At 48.3% G+C, this 13802-nt stretch overlaps 1 protein-coding gene across 1 annotated transcript in view; it reads right to left on the reverse strand.

The window, feature by feature from the left end:
* RhoGEF3 (Rho guanine nucleotide exchange factor 3) overlaps positions 1 to 12307 on the reverse strand; it is a 314667-nt gene extending 302360 nt beyond the window's left edge. The window contains exon 1 of the mRNA XM_084595002.1: positions 12084 to 12307. The gene's annotated coding sequence lies outside the window, so the exon portion shown is untranslated. The remainder of the gene's footprint in view (positions 1 to 12083) is intronic.
* Positions 12308 to 13802: the final 1495 nt, after the last annotated feature.

Below are 13802 nucleotides of genomic sequence, written 5' to 3' on the forward strand. Positions count from 1 at the left end.
ACACACGAATATATATATATATATATATATATATATATATATATATATATATATATATATATATATATATCTGTGTGTGTGTGTGTGTGTGTGTGTGTGTGTGTGTGTGTGTGTGTGTGTGTGTGTGTGTGTGTGTGTGTGTGTGTGTGTGTGTGTGTGTGTGTGTGTGTGTGTGTGTGTGTGTGTGTGTGTGTGTGTGTGTGTGTGTGTGTGTGTGTGTGTGTGTTTAGTGCATGGATTGCCGCGGAAAAGGGAGCGTGGCTGGCGCCAGTAGTGTGGCAGGGCAGGACTGCTACAATGGCGAACGCAACCGCATCTCGCGACTATTTATCCGAGACACGCGCGTACGTACGGTCGCGGAGAGCGTACGGCACGCGTAGCTCTCTTTCTCACTGTCACCACGTCAAGGGCCGCGAGCTGTACCAACATTATGGAGCCCGCGCAGTTACGCCAGACAGAAGCAAGCATGTTCGTTTATGTCCAGAGAGGACGTACGGTTCCATAACTCAAGTGCTACTCTCGCGATGAAGTCATCGCCCACCTGCCACCCACCGCGGAAAACAAAAAAAGACAAAAAAAAAAGAAAAAAGAAGAGTGGCGAGCTAACGAAACACTCGACGCTCCTTTCGAAAGCCACGTCTTTTACTTTGAGCCTGAATCCCCCCTTCTCCTCCAGACGGTCGTTACTTACGACGGAAGCGATGGCCCGGACAGCGCACCAATCTTTGTGTGCCATCGTGTGAGCAGGTATAGGGCGCCTTCGTTCGCTTCGCGAAGGAAGCACACGTCTACGGCCGAGCCATTCTTTCCACTCTATCACTTTATTTCAGTCGGGGCGCAACGAAACGAGCAAATGAACTGTTCCCGATCGTAGACCGGCGGAACAGCGGGAGAAAGCGCGGGGCGTTCCAGCGAATTGAAAATACAACCACCAGGAAAAAAAAAGAGAAAAAAAAAAAGCGGCGAGCGCGGCAGAGAATAATACAGCGGAGAAAGCGCAAGTATAGAGTAAAGGCTCACAGACGTAAAGAATGAGAATCCCCCCCTTCTTCTTATTATTACCATTTATTTTTTTGCCCAATAAAGGCTTCAGCCCCGATGTCGTCGTCCCAAGAAAGTCCAATGAGGAGGATTCGCCGCGGGAGGTCGGGACACAATATAGATAAAACGAGCCTGGTTTTCCAAAGGGACTCTCTCGGGAAACACGAGAGAGGATGACGATGCGTATGTGAACGAGCCTCGCATTCTCCGTGCTTGATCAACCTGCTGGCGAATACGTCACGTTTAGGGGGGAAAAGCCGTCAAGTAAGCCGCTGCAACAGCGCATACACGTTTAAGCATTAATTACTTTTTTTTTTTCTTTACAGCAACACACCGATACTAGTCCTTTTTTTTTTTTTTTTTTCTTGCACAGGATAAAGTTTCGTCACGCTAGAAGCCGAGCTCTCTCGTCCGCATTTATGGTACTCCAAATGGGCCTAATGCCACTGTCTCTTCCGTTAATAAATGGGAACAATAGCGACAATCGATAACTTGTGAGCAACAAGCAAGCTAACTAATTCTTCAAAACAGTTTACTGCGATCATTGAATTTTTCTTAACTGACCCAGGACTTGATGTCCGCGTTTTGAAGCTTTCGGAACTCACGTCGTATTTTCGTTTCTATTCCTAAGGGAGGACGCTAAGCCAACATAAAGCTCAGTCTGTCTTTCTCTCATATTTCAGCTCCGTCCTGTTCTAGCAAGCACATAAAATCTTCCAAGACGATTCCAAAGGTGCGCTGCTCCCAGAAGATGGTCTATTTTAGAAAACTGCAAGCATATTGTGCTACCAAAAGCAAATTTAGGAAGTTTGGAACATTTGAAACCTTAACCTTAAAGTAACGCCAACAGATGATTTTGAAAGCGCTACAAAGGCTTTCCTTTGAACAACAAAATATATAAATAGAACAGTGACTACTTTCAAATCAGTTTCAAATTTCTCTTCAACTACAGGATGGACGATTTTCATGATTGTTACAAAGACAAAATTACTTGTAAATTAGTAAGTCGCCATGCAAACAAAAATTTTCGGAGACCTCCGCTACGGCGTCTCTCATAGCCTGAGTCGCTTTGGGACGTTAAACCCCACAAACTAACCAAACCAACCAAAATGTTTTCATGGCACTTTGGACCACTTGAAACGCCGCTGATTTCCGCTTTACTGCACGTGCTTCTGTATGACGGAAGCCTAGATCGGACGTCCGGCGGGGTCATCTTCGTATATGCTTGAATCGCCTGGTGATGTCATCGGTCATGACCGGACGTGACGTCATGACGAGGACAGCTTCAGGTATTATACGCGACCGCCTGTGGGTCATAATGACGTCACATCTGTTCATGGCGATGACGTCAACCGGTTATGACGTCACAATCTCGCGGTATCCCGCGGAATCTCGCGAAGGAGTGTGACACTTGTCGCGGATAGACACTCATGAGCCTATTAAGGCTTTCGTCCTAATACTGGTGGTTCAACACATATACAACGAAAAAATGAGGGGAAAAAAAATATCGTAAAAGGGTGCTGAGAACATGTTCTTGAGTGGAAAAAATAGAGTCTTGGTGGTTTCATTTAGGAGGAGCATTTGAGTGGTTTCAGTTACTTCTGCATTTCTTTCCCTGCACGTATGAGTATGCGATACGCGATTGGAATATACATTGTTAGGAACCCTAGAGTACTTTCTAAGATATAAAAAAACTTTTGCGATCATTTTATCCTTCCTTTTTTCTTTTTCTTCGTTAATTCAGCAATATTCCACAAAAAGTTGTTATTCTCAATGTTTTCCTCGTCTTCTTTGTTCTAGCGCATTTTATTACAGCTCTGCGGAAAGGACAAATACACACCACATGCCCCTTACTGTCTCTATCAGTTCCTCTGGAACCATCGCATGTCATATATGAACTATGCTTCTCTCTGCAGATGCCTGTAGAGGGGTAGAGGACGCTCCAAGCGCGTTTCTGAAGCTTTTGCCCCGTCTCCTGCCTTGACTGTGAATAGCAATCAATAAAGTGGAAATTTCGCACGCAGTCACTTTTTGGGGCGACTTCGAAAATAACGTTACACCGAGCACAGCCAAAGTTAGCCAAGTGTCACTATATAAACTACGCTTCCGGCATACCTGCTTGGACACAAAGAAATATAATACATAAAAAAAAGCCCTTTCATGGAAGGAGTGCGCGGGTGCACCGACGGACATTTGGCTCAGCTCCTTCACTTCATCCTTCTTTATCACTTGATCATCAGCACCTCAACTGAATCTTGAACCACCTTTGCAGGCTGACGTGTTCTAAACTGATGGTGTCGCGGAGGGCGCAGCGGGGTTAGCGGAGCTTCTTCCAAGCTCACCCCCCGAGAAAGCTGGGCGCCAGGCCGGGGGTCTGCTTGTTTTACCTGTGGGTGTCCGGCGGTGGGTTTCGAACCATCCCGCAGCCGAGACGGACGCCCTAACCACTCCGCACCTTTCGTCGCGTTTAGCCACTTGTTTTTCTCTTCTACTTCTTCCTCGCATATTTTTAGCTAACAGAATGTTCGCTGCCCGCGCGTAGGTTTTTCCAGCCGTGCTGACAGGATGACGAAGCTCGCGCGCGCTGCGCAACTCTGAAGGGAGCCTTTGTTAGCTCTGCAAACACCGCGTGGACAAAGACGCCGCGGCAGCTTCTTCCACTCCCATGAATCCCTCCCTCGCTGAAAGGCTCATCTTTCGCAGAGGCTTTGCTACAACACTATAGCTTCGTCTCATCTAGCTCTGCCGAGGAAATGCACTCGGTCCATCCCAAGGAAGGGAGAGAGGCACAGAATCGTGCAAGCAGAATTTGAAGAAATGCGCTTTGCGGCTTCCATGTTCGTACCGGTTTTATTCTTTTGTCTCTCTCTCTCTCTCAGGATTCGCAGTGAGCACCTCGAGTGGAACGCGTGCGCGGCTTAGGGGAAACGAAATGCTCATCTCGTGTTCCCCTGGAAAGGTCTGCCAACGTGCAATCTTCCAGCGGCAGAACGAACCAAAAAGATATATATATATATATATATTCTTTTTTTAATGAAAAGAAAGAAAACGTACCTAACGCCCAGTTACTCCCAAGAGCTAAGAGAAAACAATTCGGCTCACCGAGTGAAATGTGAGCCCTGTTACAAGGGCCAGCATCCCAAGGCAACGAAGCAAAATGAACTTCGTTGCAATGGCGGCGTTTAAAACCCCGTGAGAATCAGGTCTTGAGCAGCATCAACCCATCACGCAAGAGCGACACAAATCCGGCCGCCGTTTGAGCAACCGACGAAGCAACGGACACTGCTCTTGCGCACTGCAAACGAGCTCCGCATCCCGTCTCCTGGTCACGACGGCAGAGCGAAATTTCTCTCTATCAGCCGAGGCGGCGCACAAGGCTGCTATGTCTGTTAGGACCAAACGAAAAAAAAAAAACAGTAAACGCCTTCTTCATGTAATCAAGACGTACAGTCGACGGCAAAAGTTCACGGCACGGGTACTGGCATGTTTAGGTGTGTGTGCGCTCCCTCTGTGTGTGTGCGCTCCCTCTGTGTGTGTGTGTGTGTGTGTGTGTGTGTGTGTGTGTGTGTGTGTGTGTGTGTGTGTGTGTGTGTGTGTGTGTGTGTGTGTGTGTGTGTGTGTGTGTGTGTGTGTGTGTGTGTGTGCGTGTGTGTGTGTGTGCGTGTGTGTGTGTGTGTGTGTGTGTGTGTGTGTGTGTGTGTGTGTGTGTGTGTGTAAAGGGGGAGAGATGGGGACATTATGCGTCGCGTGGCAAACCAGTTCATCGAGAAGCTTGGAAGTTAAAGGGGACAAACATGCCCCATCTGCTGCAACGAATACCAGCGGACTGCACATCAAGCAAACGCCGTAATAATCTTTTTTTTTTCTTCTTCTTATCTCATCATCCCGTATATGTATACAGGACTATAGTGTACATACCAGACGTATATATGAAGCTGTTTTTGCGTGGCGCCGGCGAGCCCACTCAAGGTCAGGCTACAAATAATGCGGAGAGCTTCCAAAACTGAAGATGATTGTGGGGCCATATACCACAGTGAACTATATATTACTCACTAGCACTACACGTAACAAGAGGGCGATGCGGGTTGGGCTGGCTGCCACTGGTGGATTGTGGCTTTCTGTGAAATTATTCACTGTCTAGCTACTGCAGCTGCTTCCACCTGTAAGCAATAATAGTGCCATTTCTCAATGGTTTTCTTAAATTCAGAGACAGTTGCTTTTTTTTCGTGCGCATATCCAATAAACGATCCTCAATAATTTGCCGTATTTCTCCTTGCTAAGAGCCTCTAAGTCGATTTAGCGGGGATTCGATCAGAACCACCTACGATTTTCGCGAAACCCCTAAATACAAAACGTCCCGAGTAAGCTTAAAGCCGGTTATTTCGCTCTGAGCGCGGTTCGCAAGCAGGGACGGTTCACGGAAGTCCGCCGGAATAATTGAGTTTTAGCATAGCACTCACTATCCGCTGCCGTGATTCAATTACAAGAGTACCCTCTGCACATGCAGGTTGGCAGCACTGGCACGTGTGCGCCCCTCGAGGCCATCCAGGCGTACAGAGAAACCTCCCGGCGGAAGTGGATCACGCTATGCTAAAAATCTCCAACGATATACTCCTCCTTCTACCGCGACCCAGCGAACCATCTCGGCAAATGGACTGCACGAAATACCTCGCAAGTTGTCAGCGCACGCCTTCCAGCAGCTATCGCATCGTCTGACACCTATCCCTCACTGGCAACACGATTCACAAGCTTCCCGTATACCTTATACCCACACTTGCGATCGCATCGGGGCTCATGTGGTCACCAAAATTCGCTACTCTAATGAGACGACCGTCAGGCTAGCCAAGATACCTGCACGAGGTCTCTTCGAACAGCTCGAGGTCCCACTAAGCAATGCCTCTATAGTGTCGTCACGAACCCAGTGTGCTTACTAAAAACAGATTATAATTACTGCTCCCATTCGCTTTTGCACGCTCCAGCCACTACTTCCATAGCCGGGATAGCCTAGACGAGACCAAGATATGCTTGCGTGAACACTACGTCAGTGACCTTGCATGATACATATATATTTGTTCCGCACACCTTCTGGGTCAGTAAAGCGGGCTGGCAGGGTTCGCCATTGTGTGCGTGTGTTGTCTTCGCCGATTTCTGTGATATTTTTCTTTTGCAGTGAGAGCTACATTGGGCACTGTCTCGCCATTTCGCTGTGCTTGTCGGAAGAAGAAGAAGAAAAAGAAGAGAGAAAGAAGAACGAAAGAAAGGAAGGAAGAAAGAAAGAAGAAGAAGCAGTTCTGAGTTGGCTGTTTTCTGCCGGCCGAAGCAAGAACCTCAGGCACGAAGCCCCCGGAACAAGCACAGCTGTGGCTTTCCACAAGTCCAGGCTTGGTGAAGAGGTCATGGGACGCGGTAGCTGGCAGCTGACATGGCCGAGCTGGACGTAGGGCCTCCTGACATGTTTGGCACTGAGCTGCCAACTCGGGTCTCTCCTTTCGTATGGGAGGATGATATCACGATCAGCCTGCCAAAACCCCTGCATTCACGTCATCCCTGGGCCACGCAGGCACTTTTTTTTTTTTTCTCAACCTGAAAAGGGACACCATTAGACACCACAGCTCTTGCCATGTTCTAATTTTTGGAAGGCTGGGCCACGCAGGCACATTCATACGGCTCGGTTAAAGCGGGGCTCTATATGTTAGCTGGTTGGGGGTGGTATATGTTGGCTATTGAGTCATCGCGAAGGTAGGAGTGAAAACAAATAGAAATAGGGGCGTAGTGGAGGACTTCGGACCACCGCGCGATAGAGGCTTTCGTCTCATAGCAATTTAGTGGTCAAAAGTGCCCCCTATGGCATAAAAAAGGCTGAAACCATAGAATAAACTACTATGAGCCATGCAGATAGCGCTCTCGTAACTCCAGGTTTAACCACAAGCTAAACCACAGCTATTCTTTTTTTCTTCACCTCTTTCCCTGGCACATCCATTGGAAAAGCTCTGTAAACCTGGTTCGGTGGTAACTTTCGATCTGTATATTCGAGATCACAAACAAATTAAAAACCAAAAATCCAACTGGGACATTTTTCGTAACAGTGACAAATTTGCAGAATCTGGCTAGAAGTGTTCTTCGTACAGAACCCATCCAGCTGTCTGGAATGTACTAGTTTTTTTTTTTTTTTTTTCCTTCGTCGCACAAGAGCAGATCTTCCGCCTTCAGTAGCCCCCTTTCGGCCGAACAGCTGCCTTCACTGGCAAAATGCACATGAAAAGTGGGCGCAGCAATGAAGCAGTCTCAACTGCATACGAAAACGAATTAAACGCCCCAGTACGGACTCCCTTCACAACACACTGAACCGTGGATACGCACCGCCCCTTAGCGCGGAGTGAACAGCTAGGGGACAACGCAAGAAGCAAGGTTTTCAGCTTCTGGGGATATTTTTTTTTTTTTTTAATCAGGAACAGACCGAGCACCAAGGACCGACAAAATGAGTCCTATCCACATGAGCCAGACAAACTTCAAAAGGAGAGACTCCCTTGTGGATATAACGTTGACATCCTCTATAGCGCAGGACAAATAAGTCGCCCATACTTCTCCAATTGATCCGTCATTTGCAATCTATTGTGTTAACCCTGGGTGGTAATCGGTTGCATTCGCATCACACGCCCTGCCACAAGCTTATTCCCGATTTCAGCTAGGGTATCACCAACACAAAATACCGCAAACAGCGCACATGAATCCCATGCGAGCCATATCATGAGGAACAGTTTACGCCATGTAAGCATTTAATAAGACAAACCTATATCTATCAGGTTTCAGGCAAGCGATCGAACAGTTTTTTTGTTTGTTTGTTTGTTTCTGCGTCGATACACATGTGCACCTCAGTATCTACTCAGCAAAGTCGTGTAAAGGTGGTGGTGGTAGTGGTTTATTAAATATAACAATCAAACTGGAAGAGAATGCTGCCGACCACGGCAAATGCTATCTAATATTTTAAGCACCCTATAGATGCAGCCGGCGGAAAATAAAATTAGATGTGGTTTAACTTGTGGTTAAACCAGGAGTTACGCGAGAGCAATCGGTATGGCTACGCTTCGGTTTGGCTTGAAAGTAAAGACATGGCTTTTTCACAGAGTAGTTTACTCTATGGTTTCAGCTTTATTTATTCCATAAGAGAATCATTTCACTTATGAGCACCCCTTGCCTCTCGTCGTTGACCATTCTCATTCTGCAGGTGCAGGACGTCTAGTGGTATGACATCGTCTCTACGTCGAACTCTTGGGCACACCGCCGTCACAACGTTCGAGCGAACCTTCTGTCCTAGCAACTCGCTGTCGTCGTTCGCCTCTAACAACTACCGAGTTATCTGTCTTCTTTTCCTGCTTCTTCTCCTTTTCCTTCGCTTTTCGGACAGGCACGGTCAGCACCGGCCAGGCACGGCGAAATGGCGAGACTGTGGCCAATGTAGCTCTCGCTACAAAGGGGACAGGGAGAAGATAGCGAGGAGAGAGGAGCGCGATAGCAAGAAAGGACAGGAGTGTTGTACGTTATTTACAAGCGCGAAATGATGCTGGCCCAGTGATACGCGGACTGGTCCAAGTGCCATGGCATATGTTCAAGCAGATAGCCTTCACTTGGCGTCACGAGCGCCATATTTCGGGACTGAGGATAGCTTCCGCAGTGTACGCGGGAACGGGTTGGCGATAAGCGGAGATAGCTAGCAAAACGCTCAACGGATTTTCGCTGCATTTTCTGGCCCTACAATGGCAGCCACTGTGACGTCGGTGAAGGCAGCACTACCGAAGGATAGATACAGTAGTACCGACGTTGTACGTAGTATTACGTAATAAACCTGCTTTTGGAGCTATGACTGATGACCTATATTTTCACTATGAAAACCTGAAAAGGTAATAAACTAGCTATCGGTAGTGAGTGAGCGAGAGAATGCTTCCCTGCTTTATTATTATTTTTTTTTCTTCAGATTGCTTACTTTGCAGTGCGACGTTCGGATCTTGAAAAGAGACCCTTTCCTGCACAACAGCCAAGCCTTTCGGAGGTCTAATAGCTTTTGCAATGTGCAGTAGAGACACTTCACATGGTCTTGCACTGCAGGTGAGTACTTATACTTGAGAGGTGAAAAATACGCGTTAAGAAAGGTGATCAAGCTCCGCAGAAAAATTATGAGGGAGACACACTTAAGCCCCGCCTTTAAGGGCATGACACGATAGCGTCGTACCCTTGAGATACCGCAGGTCTCCCACGTCCGACCAGAACGTCGACTCAGTGCAAACTGGCGCTCAGGGCGCGGGCCTTCGACCGCCCCGACTCATCGTCGCCTGGACCCAACAGCGCGAACAGTCTTCAAGCTGGGGGGCCACTCTGTGGTTCCAAAACTGTAATTTATTAATAAACGTTTCCACCACCACCACTGCGGTTTTCGTGAGGGGCTGATAGGTGCCGGAGGGGCAAGCGTCACGGGATAAAAGTACGCGCGGCACCATCGCGGCCAGCTGCATACACCGAAGGGCGACCGGGCGTGTACCTCCACGTTCCCTACGTGTCCACTGACACAGAAATAAATTAAAGCCACGGGGAAAAAAAAAAAGGAAAAAAGGCAGACGGGCGGAGGAGCTGACGGTACTGTTTCCAATGCACGTAACACATGGAGTGCGCACACCAAATCTTGGAGGGACAGATCGGATCCGAGCGTCCGGTTCCCCGCGCATGCGCAGACCGGCGGTGGCTGACGCCCAGCGCGCGGCTTTTCAAATGTGATCGGGTCACTCGTGGTTCGAGCTCTAGTCACAAGTACCCCCAGCCGTCTGCCAGCAGCGGTCAAAATTTCCTATCCTGCTCTGCTCACCTGAATTACAGCCGCCCTCGGCTGGCCATGCTAGCTATGTATCAGTTGGAACACATTCCGTTATCTGTTCGCCCTGTTACAGTTCAAAACCGACATGCTTCTCTTAAGATTAGCCCATCCTGCAAACGCTGGTGTACATTTTACAGAGTGAAAAATCTATGTCACTGGCGGCTAATGCGATCGTACAGCTCGCACCACAAAAAAGTTACTGTGCCGCATAGGATGGCGTCCGTCTTGACTTGAATTCATTTATTTCTTTCCGCTTCATTTGTTGTCCGGTTGACACCTCGTTTGCCGAGTGAAAAAGCCCTGAAAGAACGTGCTCTATGAAGAAGCCCGCGTTCTACACAAACACTGTTAAACCACAAAGTCAATCGTCCATTGGTTTCTAAAAGAAAAAAAAAATGCACGCAGACCACCTCTCAAAGTGACTATGGTGGCTGTTGCACGTAGGGAGGATATTATAGTTTCGTCCAAATACATCCCTTCTTCGTTCCTGCCCGCCCTACCCTGCCATGACGTCTTCGAGAAGTAACCCTTTCCACCGCGGCAAACCAAGAAGCAAAGAGGAACAGCGTGGGTGGCCACCGAACTGCAGGGCTAGAAAAAAAAAATGGCAAAAAAAAAAAAAAAAAAAGCTGCTCCTCAGTGGTGGGCGAGGAAACGCATGCATGAAGCCTGCTGTGGGAGGGAGTGCGAAGTGCCGCACTATCACACACAGAAAAAAAGAAAAATGCAGCGCTTCCGAGAGAACCTGGAACTCCTACGATGCCGCGGTATACCAACTTAAAACCGCCGCCAATTCTGCTCTGCCCGAACGTCAACACGCCCCACGTTGCTCACCATACACGACCTCAAGGACGTGACGTACCGCCGAAGCGATAGCAAGCAAGCAGCTGCTTATTACCACAAAGCGTGTGCTTGTTTTGCAAAAGCTCCGTGCGCGGTGTTGTGTCGCCGTTTGTGACAGGTGCAATGTATCAATTAGAAATGGCCACTGCAGCCGACAACGTACGCTACGACCACTGGCTTGGCACTGTGCCAGAGCTGCGAGTGGCGGTTCCAACGCGAAAGCGGAATCACCCCCTCCCCCCTTCTGCCCAAAACGGCTACAACAAAAACGCCTTTCGTGAATCAGATGGTATGTGTGCCTCATCCGCTGCGCGCTCTTACGAGTTCTGTGCAGGCTGTTATCTTCCGCCACGCTTTCTTTCCTCGAACTCGACTCCCGCGAGGAGAATGCTAATCAAAGACGACCAGTGGTGCATTGTCCGTGGTAACTTTTATGCTTCAAAAGGTCCCAGGTGAAAGGGTAAGAGCAAAAATGTGGAAATACCTTCTAGCGGGGCTTTCGGAACAGCTGACGTCATGCATACTTATGGAGCCAGATAAATGAGCGGCAGCGACAGACCACCCGACGGCGAATGAATAAGTTTACGTCGAATGTGCGAAAACTTATTTTCAACTATCCGTAGGACCACCGCAATTGGCGCCCAAGGAATTTCATGCGTGGTTTGGTCAGCCCGAAGAGAGCTTCGCAATACCGTCTTCTAGCTCTGGTAAAAAAACATGCAAAAAATTCATTTGTCGGAAAAGCGTGCAATACATGAGCACTGGCGTGGGCTGAAGCGTTTTACACGTGCGACAACGCATCCGCTGAATATATCGAACGGTGCACAAAACAAGAGAACGCTGACTGTTGACTGCCGGACTCAAAGTTAATGAAAGTTGGACGATCCCGGTATTACAGCTTCGCATTCTGGCTGCGGCCTGTGTCTATCGGACAGCAGAGGTTGAATACGAACATCTTAACCCTGGTCCACACATAGCAGACTACACAGCTATCATTGCCAACTTTGTTAGCTCACAATAAAAAACGCCGCTGGGTTCAAGCGAATGTCGCCACAACTCCAAATCGACGACAGCATGCAGGAGGGACACATGATCGTAAAGCCGATGTAGTACTTTCACTCAACTTGCTATACAGCCACGTGCGTTCAAAATTTACCAAGGGATAAGTCGATGCCTTAGCACCTGCAAGTGGCATTCTGGCTTCCCGGCTCTAAACAGATTGCCAGGGAACGGTGCGCGCCTGACCGGCAACCAGCATTCCAATGCGCGTCCAAGCGGTGATCACCCTCCACAACTTGGCTTCGGCGCCCGATGACAGGTACCCGCGGGCTCTTACCTGGCGTTTTTGTTGTTCACAACACGACAGGTGACGGCGTCTTCGTCTAGTTAATCCTCGGCTGTGTAGTACGTCCTCTGGATGTTACTCCAAACCGCAACGCTTGATAGATCGGCGGTCACATTGCACAGCTTCGCACAAGCACACGGCAAAACAACACACTGCACAAGCCGCCGGCAAACGTCGCGCACGCTTGCTGCGTTGCCTTCTTTCGGTGCTCCGCGCCACTCTCTCCAAACTCGTTTTGAAAATCGGCCGCCTGGGGCGCCGCTGCGCTTGCAGACGAAAACGAAACTGCTTGTTCACGATTTGTTTCGATTTCGAAAGCAGTAAAATGTGGTATCGCACGAAAACCAAAACTAAGCCGACCCCTTTTTCTTTTTTGTAAGTCCTCTGCTAACGATATGTATTGTACAAAGCGAAATAAAGAGTTTCCTTCATACCCTGACCAAGCGCAGCATTTCTCTTGGATACAATCAGCAAATTACCTAACATTCTCTCTGTATTCATTTCACTAACATTATACTCAAAGGCCAGCTTGAAATATGGACTGCTTAGATACAATTCTGGTCGATGGGCTGCACAACTATTATCATCAAATATTATGAGCAACCGTAAATGGAGTGCATTTTAAAAGCTGAGAGCACCGCGGACTCCATGGGAATGAACAGGCCGATCTTGAAGCGAAAAGCGCACTCAGCAATGGCCTCCAAACAGATGTGCCTTTTTCAAGAGCGGATACGACATGCCTTCTTACGAGTTGTATGAAGAATGCTACAGCAGCTTAATGGGCCAAGCCAGAAGCCCGACACATTCGTCTAAAAAGGCTCGATCGAACATTGAAAATTTATTTTCCGCGTGATATTGCGCGTCATCAGGCATGCTTACTACAGACTTCGTTTAAACGTGGCTTTCACGCGCAAGTACTTGCATTTAATTGGACAGGTGGACTCGCCGGAATGTTTAACTTGTGGCATCCCAGAGACTGTGGACCATATATTATTGATGTGCCCAGTGTATGCGGGCGAAATAAGTGTGCTAGCCGCTTCCTTGAAGCGTTTGGACAAGAGGCCTTTGTCGGAGGAACTGCTGTTGGGCGCTTGGCAGGACAAGGGGAAGGGTGTCCAGGCAGTGCGTGCTCTTTGCCGTTTTTTGTGCGTCAGCGGGCTTGATTCGAGCTTGTGAGGCAACCTACTGCGTCTGTATATATATTTCATATGCCTTCTCCCACATCGTCGCCCATAATACTCTTCTTTCTTCTCCCCTTCCCCTTCCCCAGAGAAGAGTAGCAGGCCAGACTTGAATTATTCCGGCCAACCTCTATGCTTTTCCTTTCAATAAATCCATCTACATATCTATGTAACATTAAAGTTTAGAATAGCTTCTTTTCTCTCTCTTTTTTTTTTTTTAAGCGTGAATCTCGAACATTTGCTCACTGCAGTGTGATTTCACGCTGAAGTCCTAAAGTATTGATATACCTCTCTTGTTATTCACTAGTCCTTGAGCATGAAATGCTTATAACGCCCGTTGTTAGTGCGTTGAACAAAAGGCAACCGCAAGAGGCAAACCTAAGCGCTGTACGAACATTCTGGACCACCCCCTGCTTACATTGCCTACATGCTACGTTTTAAAAAGCGCTTCTGGCGACCGCTTGCGAGCTACTTCGGCGACGCATGTGACGGTGCATGGGCTTACTGGGCGCGCCCGCTCATTGGACGC

The sequence above is a fragment of the Amblyomma maculatum genome, chromosome 2, assembly GCF_055883805.1.
Source record: "Amblyomma maculatum isolate TAMU_Amacu chromosome 2, ASM5588380v1, whole genome shotgun sequence".
In the NCBI taxonomy this organism is placed as follows: domain Eukaryota; kingdom Metazoa; phylum Arthropoda; class Arachnida; order Ixodida; family Ixodidae; genus Amblyomma; species Amblyomma maculatum.